Below are 12,134 nucleotides of genomic sequence, written 5' to 3'. Positions count from 1 at the left end.
GCAGCACAGAAACAGGCCCTTAGGCCCATCGTAAATACATGTAGGGTGCAGTAGCATACGGGTTACGTTAATGGCATGGAATTCTAGAGGCCTGGACTAATGATCCAGGACATGGGTCCAAATCCTGCCAAGGCAGCTGGAAGAATTTAAATTCAGTTAATTAGATAAAACTGCAGTAAGAAGCTACAATCAGTAGTGGTGACCATGAAGCTACTAGATTGTCTGGTTCACTAATGCCCTTTTGTGAAATGAGAAATTGGTTGTCCTTGCCCGATCTGGCCAATATGTGACTCCAGACCCAGAGTGATGTGATTGACTCTGAACTACATCCGAAATGGCCTAGCAAGCTGGTCACAGTTGTTTTTAAGAAGGAGGCTTACCACCTCGTTTTCAAGGGCAGTCACGGATGGTTAATAAAATGCTGGCTTTGTTAGCCACACCCACAATCCATGAATGAATTAAAAAAATATATAAACTGGCAATTTCATATGGAACGAAGTGGTGATATTTGGGTTCCTTATGAAGAGAAGCTGAAATACGTTTTGTAAATCAGTGCATAGAATTTGGGTCAAAATCCTGGAACTCCCTCCCTAACAGCACTGTAGGTGTACATACACCGTATGGACTGCAGCGGTTCAAGAAGGCAGCTCGCCACCACCTTTTCATAGGCAACTAGGGTTAGGTAATAAATGCTGGCCCAGCCAGTGAAGCCCACATCCCATGATTGAATAAAGAAAATTGTAGATCAATGTACAAGGCTTATTTAAATTTAATTTTTTTAAAAGTCGAATATGTTAATCAGTTTGAGAAACAATAACTGTTCAAGATGAGAAATGGCTAATTTGACATCTCCATTGCTCTTTCAATCCACGTACAGAACTGACAGGCATCATTTTATCACCTATCTACCTTAATGTGCTCATATCCCTCTGCCGTTGATTTGGGAATCAGACAGTAGCCTTCATGAATATATTGAATAGGACAACAACGACGGCTTTTTCTGGCAGGTTATTTTATAATTGCAAGTGAAATTGATGCATTTTTATTTATTTTATGCTCTTTGAAAATGTTTACCTAACTTATACCTCAAATTGTAGAATGGAAAAGCACTCTGACCTTTACAGTACTGAATGAACATTAAATTTGTTCTGTAATTGTAGCAGTGTTGTAATCCCATTAAATCAAGTATTGAATTACAGCATTGTACCAGATCAAACAGGTTCCATTAATTATGTATGTTATTGTGTATCAAAACATCAGTTCAGTTATAGTTCTCTCACTTCTCAGTCAGAAGGTTTTAGATTTATACCTCATTAAGTCTTGAATATATAAACGCAAATGACATTCCAGTGCAGAATGGAGGTGGTGACTTTCACTTGAGACAATAAATCTAAGTTCACTGCTCAGTTAAATGTAAAATGTCCCATGCCACGAGTATAAGAGGAGCAGGGAGATACTTAAGGTGCATCCAGTCTGCTCATCATGTCTGACTTGATACATCAAGTATTACCATGTATCTTAGACATTAATAAGCTTGCAGAATGGGGATGTAATGGCAAATGATCTTCAATATAGGTAAGTATAAGGTAGTACATTTTGCAGGAAGAATAAGGAGAGATTCCTTGGAAAATAAGCATTGAAATGGGGTAGAGGGATGTGAAGGCACAGATACACAACATAGACACAGGTTAAAAAGATCATTGACAAAAATGGCAAACATAAGACCATAAGACATAGGAGCAGAAGTAGGCCATTCAGCTCATCAAGTCTCCTCCACCATTCAATGAGATCATGGCTGATCTAATAATCCTCAACTCCACTTTCCTCCCTTCTCCCTATAGCCCTTGATTTCTTTACTGATTATACATCTGTCTGTCTCAGCCTTGAATATGCTTAATGACCCAGCCTCTACAGCCCTCTGTGGTAAATAATTCCACAGATTGACTACCCTCAAGAGAAGAAATCCCTCCTCATCTCTGTTTTAAATGGCATCCCCTTACTCTGAGATTATGCCCTCTGGTCCTAGACTCTTCCACAAGGGGAAACAACCTCTCAGCATCTACCCTGTCAAGCCCCCTAAGAATCTTATATGTTTCAACAAGGTCGCCTCTCACTCTTCTAAACTCCAATGAGTACAGGCCCAACCTACTCAACCTCTCCTCATAAGAAAATCCCTCCATCCCCAGGATCAACCGAGTGAACTTTCTCTGGCCTCCAATGCCAGTATATCTTTCCTTAGATAAGGGGACCAAAACTGTTCACAGCATTCTAGGTGTGGTCTAACTAGTGCCTTGTATAGTTTCACAAGCTTCACAAGCCCACCTGCTTCCCTTAACTGGACAGAAAACCTGTCTCTATGTCAAACAAGGAGGTGCCCCAGTCAAAATTCCAAGGAGTGTGGAATCCACGACCTCTACCACTTAGAAGGATAAGAACAGCACATGCTTGGAAACGCCGCCACCTGCAAGTCTCACACCATCCTGATGTGGAACTATATTGTCATTTCTTCACTGTCCCTGGGTCAAAAATCCTGGAACTCTCTCCCTAACAGCACTTTGTGTGTACTGCTGTGTGTGCAGTGGTTCAAGAAGGCAGCTCACCATCACCACCTCAAGTGGAATTAGAAATGGACAATAAGTGCGGGCCTAGCCAATGGTGCCCATATCTCATGAGCAAATAATTTTTTTAAAAAATGTGTCATGCATTAACTGTGGCCAATCTCTACCCTCTCTTCTGAGACTTTTGAACAAGTTTCCTGCCTATCATCTTCCAAATTCTCCATTTAAAATATGGTTATTCAGGTGATGGACTAATCACTGTAATTAAAAATGTGTTTTATTAATGTTTATTATTTAATGTTTTAAAGTTTAATTATTTATTAACCCATTTTCAGCTGTTTTAATCAAATTTCACCAAGTTCCTGCTCTTGAATGTATCAAAGAATGTATTTTAAAGCAAACTTATTTTAAAAAGTACACTTTAAAATGCAGCCAATTGTGCTGGTTCATGAAAGATTTTACATTTGATGATATGCAAGGAAAATTGAGAAAAGAAACATTTCGTAAATCTAACACAATTACGTGCACACTTTATACCTGGATCACAGATTGTGCCCCTTTGAAGACACCTGATCCTACTTTCTACCGTTTCTCTAGAATGCACAGCTTAATCAGTGCTGTCAGATTGCATGTTTGGTGGTTAGTCATGATGTGTCACAACTTCCTCTATACTAACATCAAGAAAATGGAAACAATTTCTTTCAGCTATCACTTTGCCCCTTTGCCTCCTTGGCTGCTCACTAAGGTTGAACCAGGTCTTGAGAAACATTGGCATCCTGGTAGATCCTGAGCTGAGCTTCACACTTATCCCATCACCTCTATCCACCGGTCCAACACTGCCCAATCTACTCTTACTTTCATTCCACACCCACCTATGTGCATGCTTTTGTCACTTTGACTTGATATTCCCCCAATTCTCTCTCTCCTTCACTAACTTCAACTTGTCTATGATGTTGCTGACCTTATTCTGTCTCTCACTAAGCCCTGCTTGCCATGATCCCTATTCTACCTGATCTACATTGGCTCCTGTCCTATGGTATATTATTATGATCAAACCTGCTCATCAATTTCTTCAAATTCCCCCTCCCATTGCTTTCACCTCCCATAGCTTTGCAACATTCTTCAGTCTTGTTTCACCTTCCTCACTTTCCACCTCCCCACACCACTAGGACCCTTTGATCTTCTAACTGTAGCCTTATGTATGCCTTTCTTACCTTCAACAACATCATTGATGGCAGAGCTTACAACCACCATAGCGTCATTCTCTGGAACTCATTTTTTTCTTCACTTTTTTTCTCCTTTTTGTGCCTCTCCCTTTCTCTTTTGCTTTTTACCTCTTCTATCTGTCATGTCCAGTAAAAGGCATGTCATATTCTTAAATCAGTGTGGAATCTTCTGGTACTGACTTTTCTTTTAAAAAGGGACATTAAAGTGCTGCAAAAGATGGTTGCCAAGAGTCACCTGACTTGATCTGTGAATTCAAACTGCCACACTCTCTTGAGAGGACAAAGTGACACATTCCAAGCTAAGAAGGTGCCATTAAACATCTCCTGAGACCATCCACAAGAGAATTTCTGACTTGCAAGGGTCTTTTCAGCAACAAAGATGGAAATCGTCTCAAACCCTCCAGGGTGAATGTCTGCACACACAGACTCAGTTTGTGCTATTCAGCTGAGCCCAACACCATATTCAGAAAGGGGAACTGTGGGGAAAAAAACACATAGTAAGGCAGCCATGTTGGCCTTCATAATGAATTTTTAAGGGCTGTCTGCAAGAGGCACAACAGTGGCAGCAGAAAGGGCAATAGCATTTACTCCTTTAAGAACTGGAGACTACAACATTGTAAGGTCTCCAGGCCTGTTCCTTTTCAAGTCCACCAGCACAGAAAGCCGACCTACTGGAACAAAATTTGTGACCTTTAGAAAGTACATCTTTTCAAGAGAATCCTACAGTGACTCTGGTATACAACTTTGGCTATTGAACTCACCTAACTACACTTCAGGAGTGAAAAACCTCTTCAAGAGACCTGCACCGTGTTTTTTTTCTAAGATAAGCCAATCACATGAACAAAAGAATAGTTCGTGATTCATAACTTGTAAAAGGGCACTTTTTTTAACTGTATTTTGCTTGAGTGTGTGTGTGAGAGAAAGTGGCTGAGTGAGTGACGTAGCTTTAGATTTCCAGGATAAACACGTGAGTAAGTAATCCTGTTCATATAAACCCACAAAAAGCTTTGTTTAAATTGTCTACACACTTGGGGATTAAGAAATGCACACACCTTCCTTTTCAACAACACACTGACTATGGACAGTAAGAGAAGGGAACAGGGGTTTCTGTTCTCTCTCATCCTGTCCTTAGCATACCGCTTTCTCTTACCCTTTTCTCACTTCTTTCCTGCCCATTGCCTCCCTCCCCTTTCCTTTATTTCACTCTCTCTCTTCACTCTCCTTTCCTCTCTCCAGTCTTTCCTCTCTGTTCTACTTTCTATTTATCTCTCCTCCTTAAAAGCTTTCTCAAACCCACCTGTTTGTCTAGACCTTCAACCACTTCTTTAATGGATCCCTCCTTGGCATCTGTTTCCTTTTCTATTTGCATTTATTAGGTGCAATTTGGAATTTTAAAACATTAAAGACATTATATAAATGTAAATTATTCACGTGGCCTTCATTCCCCTCTGAACCAACACCATCACATGGGATGGAATTTAACGTCCTCTTACAAAGGCCATTTTGGAGGCAGGGAGCACTTAATTGGGTGGGTGGGGATCCGACTGCTTTCTCAATCTGCCTCAATAATGCCTGGGATGGGAAGGCTTGTGAACACCCTGCCCCTCCATGGCAATTAATGCCCACTTAAGGGTCTCATCCCCAATGATAGCTGGGACAGTCACCAAGCAGGAAGCCCGAAAAGCAAATCTTGACGTGTTTGCTTGCAGGCTACCCGGGGGGAGTGGGGGGTGTCCCTTGTTCACAGGTATTCAGTGTTTGATTGAGGGGCTCAGCATCAGGAAGTGTGGTGAGGGGAAGGGAGGGGGACCTACTGAGAGCCACCCCACTATCCTTGCTGCTGAACCCCTCCCATCCCTGTCTCCTGCAACTCCCTCTTACCCTCACTTGCCTGTGGCCTGGAGCTTTTTTCCTGGGTGCATTGCTGGCAGCTGCCATCACCCTCACTAACGCTGTCTGCAGTGAACACTTGCTGGCCTCTGATTGGCCAGCAGCACTTGCGGGTTGGGATTTCCGCCCCCGGGATCTTGGTCCTAGGGAAGGCCTGCTGCTGGTCACTTGTGACTAAGAGGCCTACCCCAAAGGAGTTAACGCAAGGGTCTTGCCTGCTCTCTAGTGGTAGGTGAGACCACAGTTGCCTGCATTAAATACTGCCCTTATGTGTGAATAATTTATTCTGCTGTTTGTGAAGGCTTGTTCTGCACAATTTGAGTGTCACACTTAGCATAACAATGGTGGCTGCACTTCAGAATGAATCTGTTGGTTGTAAAGCAATTTGGGGTGTCCTGAAACTGAGCAATGCTATATAAATGTGAGAATTTTTCTCAAATCGGGAAGGTGACCAATTTAAAATATAGAAATAAGTAAAATTTATCTCATAAAACTTTTCTCCTAATGGAGATTTTCATCTTGACAGATTATGCTAGGAGCCTTTTCAGAGATAATGATGATTCTCTCATCAGTTGTGCTGCTAATGCAAGTAATGACTGGGTGAGTAGGGTTTTGTAGAATCTGACAAGTGGGCCTAAGATCATTGGGCTGAACTTGACCAGGATTGCTGGTAGAACTAATCTTCATCCGACGAGTGGGGACAGGAATTCTGGAGAGCAGCGTTTAAGTGTGCTTCTCCTTGGTTTCTCCATGCAGTTTTGCCTCCACTTAACCCAGAGGAGTTGCACATTTTATGCACTGTCATCATTATAAGGCCCCAGAAGTCATTCAAACCCACTTAAATTACCTTGACATGCTGTTCCCTAGATTGTTTTGTCAGAAATATGTTGTGTCTTTTTAAAAATTTATTCCTTCATGTGGGCATCACCAGCAAGGCTAGCATTTGTTGCCCCATCCCTAATTGCCCTTGAACTGACTGGCTTGCTAGGCCATTTCAGAGGGCATTTAAGAGTCAACCACATTGCTGTGGGTCTGGAGTCACATGTAGGCCAGACCAGGTAAGGAAGGCAGATTTCCTTCCCTAAAGGACATTTGTGAACCAGATGGGTTTCTTTGGTTATAGTTCATGGTCACCGTTCAATTCCAGATTTTTCATTAATTGAATTCAAATTCCACCAGCTGCTATGGTGGGATTTGAATCTTTGTTCCCAGAACATTAGCCTGGGCCTCTGACAAGTGACATTACCACTACGCCACTGTCTCCTCCTAAAGGTAAAAATTGTACTGGAGAGAAGTAGCAGTCAGCCATTTTGAGAGTGCACTCTTGAAGATAAGTGTCATTATTATATTTGTAAATTAGTTTTCCTGCAGTAATTAGTATATAGTATGATTTTGTTCTTTAATGCCCAGGCTTTTGGTGGGTTTGCCCTTTTACAGTATATTTATTTATTTTTGCTCCGTATTTTACACGTGACTTAATTGCCGACAGTCACCACCAAATTTAGAAGATGGGCTTCCCAAAGGTCACAGGAAGAAATAATAAATACCCATTTAAGAATAAAGCAGGAGTGATAAGAGGCAAGAACGTTGGCCCAGATTGTCTTGCCACATTAATATGATGCACCCCAGTACCTTCAGTACTGTAGCACGTCCAGATAATATGCCATGATATCTAATTGGTAATTAATTAAATAACAAATGAACATTATTTTGGATTCAAGCAGCAGCTATATATTGTATCTCAAGGTCACACCGTAGGTCCAGATGAAAATGCCATCCAGCCCATTGGATTTCATCTTTCCAAAATACCAAGACCTACCATTTTCCCAGTATAGTATACCTCAGGAAAGTCTTGGACGAGGAGTTCAGCCACAGATGAACTGAGGCGGGGCAGAATTGGTGATCTTATGGAGGTGGAAATATGCAGTTTTAGAAACGTAGTCAGAAGCGCATCTTGTTAAATATGACACCAAGGTTGCAAAACATTTTCCTTCAGCTTTAGACAATTGCCAGGGCAAAGGTTGGGGTTAAAAAAGAAACAAAAAAACTGCGGATGCTGGAAATCCAAAACAAAAACAGAATTACCTGGAAAAACTCAGCAGGTCTGGCAGCATCGGCGGAGAAGAAAAGAAGAGAAGTAGTTTTGTCGAAGGGTCATGAGGACCCTCATGACCCTTCGACAAAACTACTTCTCTTCTTTTCTTCTCCGCCGATGCTGCCAGACCTGCTGAGTTTTTCCAGGTAATTCTGTTTTTGTTAAAGGTTGGGGTTGTTGGGATCCAAGTTTGCAGTGATAATGGCTCCTGTGTTCCTAATATTTAACTAGGGGAAATATCTGCTCATCCAATACTGACAGTATAGAAATGATGGAAGGATTGAGAGATGTGCTTATAGCACTTCATGCTGACGAGAACATGTTTGCGCCTTGTTGCCTCTTGGTGGTTAAATCTTTGAGGACTGTGCGTAACCATTACACCTACTGCCATAACTAGTAAAGCCCTTTTATGGGGAAAAAGCAGGGGAGTGGGAGAAATTGTCTAACGCTTTTTCAAACTATCAAAATGTACAGGCATGATAAGCCAAATGGACTCCCCCCACCCCCCATGCTGTAAGATTCATTGATTCTACTCCTATTTGATTGCTTGAAAATTACATAGAATTTATGGTACAGAAACAAATCAGTCCACACAAGAAATGCTAATTGAAGGGCAAAATGGAAAATTATGTTATAAAATGCATCTTTAATTCCATGAGTCACTTTAACATAGCCTTTCCAGATTTTCTTTTCTGGTAAGCATGATGATGAAGTATGATTGTAGTTTAATGAGAAGAAATGCTTATTGATTTTTGCATCTAACAGAAATTAATAAAACTTGATAGCACTGAAATTCAGGTAAAGTGATTAAAAGTAAAAGTGTTATCTTAGATAATTTACAATCTAAATGAAGAAAGTATTGAAAATGACAGTTGGAAACAGTTGTGTGTTAATTTAGAATTACGACAGCATAACTTTGTGCATTGGGTGGTTGAACTTGCGCAATGCAATAGATGAGAGACATTAAAAGAGTAGGGTTATTAATTATACACTCTGCTATTTATCATAGTTAATTTGGTTTGTCTGGGTCTTATTTGGCTGCTGAGAGGAAGCAAGTCTTTCTGCAACCAGAAAATATTTTCCCATTGCAGCTTATCATCAAAGAACAGACTGTGCAAGGGGCCTCATGAAAAATGGCCACTGTCACTGAACAGAACAAACCCCCAGAACAGTTCCCAAAGGCAATAAAATTGAAATGGCAGGCAGGCACTTGAAAACACTTGACTTTAATTCGTATATATGGGATTGCTTTGTGAAACACTGATATTTAAAACTAGATCGTCTTTGATGATTAGAACATCCCCATCCCCTTTTCCCTTGCATCTTGTATCATTTCAATGTGCTTTATGCCGATAAATGTGCTTGGGACTAATAAATGTATTTTTATAATAAACAGTGATTATTGATATTAACATTGGTAACTTTGAGGTTAAAAGTTTACTCATACAAAGTTGGAGCTGTAATCATATTATCCGTACTCAAGTAGTTGGTTGTAAAGAGTTCAATACGTGAAGATCCATGACCTGGTAAAATATTGGGTTCACTAAAGCTGATGAGGTAACTATTCCCGTTGCATGAATAATTTTGAAATAAAGCTACAGCTGATTGGTCTGTCAGTGTTTGCAAGCAAAATTATTGAATGCCTTTTCAATGCGTGGGGCAGGATTTTATTATCGGCGAGTGGGGGCGGGGCCCGCTCGCCTGCGCGTAAAATGATGCGGGATGACGTCGGGCGGAACTCCTGACGTCACCCCACCCCATTTAAATTTTCAGGAAGGCGCGGGTGCTGCAAAATCAGCTGCGCGCCCGCCAACCTGTCAGTGGCCACTTAACGTGCAGTTTCTTAGTTATGTGAAATGCAACTTTTTAAACTGCTTATAAGTGAATGAATGAATGTGAATCAGGGTAGTCAGTGGCCAATTGAGACCATTGACAGATCAATTAAAGTAATTAGTGGACCTGCCCGTCCAACCTTAAGATTGGTGGACAGGCCAGGAGCCCCGGTGGGAAGTAGAAAAAACATGAAACCTCATCCACAGGCGAGATAAGGTTTCGTGTAGGGTTTTAAAAATTTTAATAAAATTTTGTTGGAAATTATGAGCATGCCGCAACTCGTGACATTGTCACATGAGACATGTAAGGGAAATTTTATTTTTCTATTTTTGATATTTTTGCACATGGAGCCGATCTCCCTGAGGCTGCACTTAGCCTCAAGGAGATTAGTTCGCTCTTCCATGTGCATGTGTGAAAGAGCGCGCTCTCGATTTTAGGAATTCCCCCACCTGCACAGGGAGCACCCACGTAAAATGGCGCTGCACCTCCAATCGTGGGCGCCGATTGGAAGTGTGCCTGCACGCACCCACCCGCCCATCAACTCTTCTCTCCCCCCCACCCACCCCCCAAAAAACGGGGGGGGGAAATTCAGCCCATGGAGTGAGGTTACATTTCTTGATTGAAGCTAAAGAGAAACCCCTTATGCATAAAATATGAAATAACTTCCACTGTGAAGACAACATTTTACCTTCAAAATGTGATGCATTTAGAAAGTGTAATTTCGTCTTAAAGCTAGTTGTCGAATTGAAAAATGACATTCCTGATATTTTTGGTTGTTCATCTCTCAGCATAATCACCAAATAATTTTTTAAAAAACAAGTTAGCATTTAACCTTTATTGTGTAGTCAGCACCAGAGAATTCTGCACTTCTGGGGGCAGCCATTTTGTTTTCAGCTTCCCCACCATAAGGCTGAAAATAAATTTTTAAAATTTAATACTGCTGAGATGTCAGGCATACATCAGCTTTATAGCTTTAATTCTACTGTAATGCCAGGAGAACATAATTTCATCTGTTAAAAGAACTTAAAATCTTTTTTTAATTTTCCTGTTCTCCTCTTCCCTATCTCTTCCACATTACCAATTGCTTTTTTTTTCATATTTATTTGATAGCTGTTACCATGGTGTGGGGGGGCGGTGGGGGGAACAGATCTTTTCCTATTATTTCCATCGACTACCCTGATTCACATTCATTTATTCACTTATAAGCAGTTTAAGAAGTTGCATTTCACAAAGCTAAGAAACTGCACGTTAAGTTTGGTTTGGTTTTTCCACCGATTGCCTGTGAGAAGCTTTGGCACCCTGTTTATGCAGATATCGGATGTCTAGATTGTTGGACTGTGACTTAAGAGAGCGAGTGTACTGAAACAAATTGCTTTGTCAGCAGCAATGTGGGTTTTTTAAAAAAAATGAGGCAGGAAATTCAAGTCAGCAAGAAAAAAAGATAAAAGGGATTGCTAGACGTACAATACTGTTCTGAGGATACCAGCTGGTTAATAGGAACAGAGAATAGGTGTTGGCCATTCTATGTCTCTGGCCCGTCCCGCCATACAGTATCATAACACCATCCACCTGTTTTTGTTCCAGATCCTTTTGTATGCTTCCCTAGCAAAAATTATTGATTTTGGGTTTTAAATTATTAATTGAGCTAACACGCACATTTTTTATGGGAAAGAGTTCCACGCTTCTACTACCTTTTGCATGAAGAATTCTTTCCTAATTTCTCTCCTGAATGGACTGGCTCTGCTTTTAAGGTTCTTTCCCCTTGTCCTGGGCTTCCCCGCCAGTGGAACAAGTATTTTGCTGTCATTTTTAGGAGGGAATATTTTGTACTTTGGACATCAAGGGGGATGGAACATTTTCCAAATTTTGTACCCGTGTCCATGCCTACATCAGTAATACAACATTGGGTAGGATACACACTGTGGCTATCCCAGCGCTATACCAACAGATTATCTTGGCTGCAACTGCATAGACTGACTAAGCTCATTTCTCTTAAGAACATAACAGCCTTCAGAGAGAAAAGGTTTTCTTGCCATCAATCTGGATTTGAGCTTAAGCCTATATTTCAGAGGCTAGAGGACAATATTATAACTCACTGCACTACAACTTGACATTCAGTTTGTAAAATAGCAATAGAGAGCACAAGAAGCTGAGACTGGTTTGTCGGGTAATATTGAATTCTTCAATTAAATTGAATCTGAAATCCAGTAAAGTACATTAAGGACAATATAAACCTGTGAAAATTAATTAAATTGTTATTGATTAAGGGGCCACAGTTCATTAAGTAAAATTAAGTAGACTTTTTCCCTGTGGCCTTTGCACCTCAGATTAGTTTCATAAAATGAAAAAGAATTTAATAATCGATATTACTACTGTTTGTATAGTCCCAGATCAGTAACATGCATAACAGCATTATGTTTTATGACAAGTGTTTTTCCAACTCCCTTCATATCTGCCCAGTAACTGTCAGCTACAACTCTGAAAGGTTTTGCATGTTTTCTAGTGGTTTCCAACCTTTCCCAGTTTAATTCT

The 12,134-nt window shown here is 40.7% G+C and overlaps 1 protein-coding gene across 1 annotated transcript in view; it reads left to right on the top strand.

The window, feature by feature from the left end:
• The window catches only part of pak5 (p21 protein (Cdc42/Rac)-activated kinase 5), a 201,812-nt gene that overhangs the window by 135,149 nt on the left and 54,529 nt on the right, over nucleotides 1-12,134 (top strand). The window lies entirely within an intron of this gene.

The sequence above is a fragment of the Carcharodon carcharias genome, chromosome 2 (assembly GCF_017639515.1).
Source record: "Carcharodon carcharias isolate sCarCar2 chromosome 2, sCarCar2.pri, whole genome shotgun sequence".
Classification (NCBI taxonomy): Eukaryota; Metazoa; Chordata; class Chondrichthyes; order Lamniformes; family Lamnidae; genus Carcharodon; species Carcharodon carcharias.
Note: the sequence above shows the minus strand (reverse complement) of the source record. Positions and strands in the feature narration are given on the sequence as shown.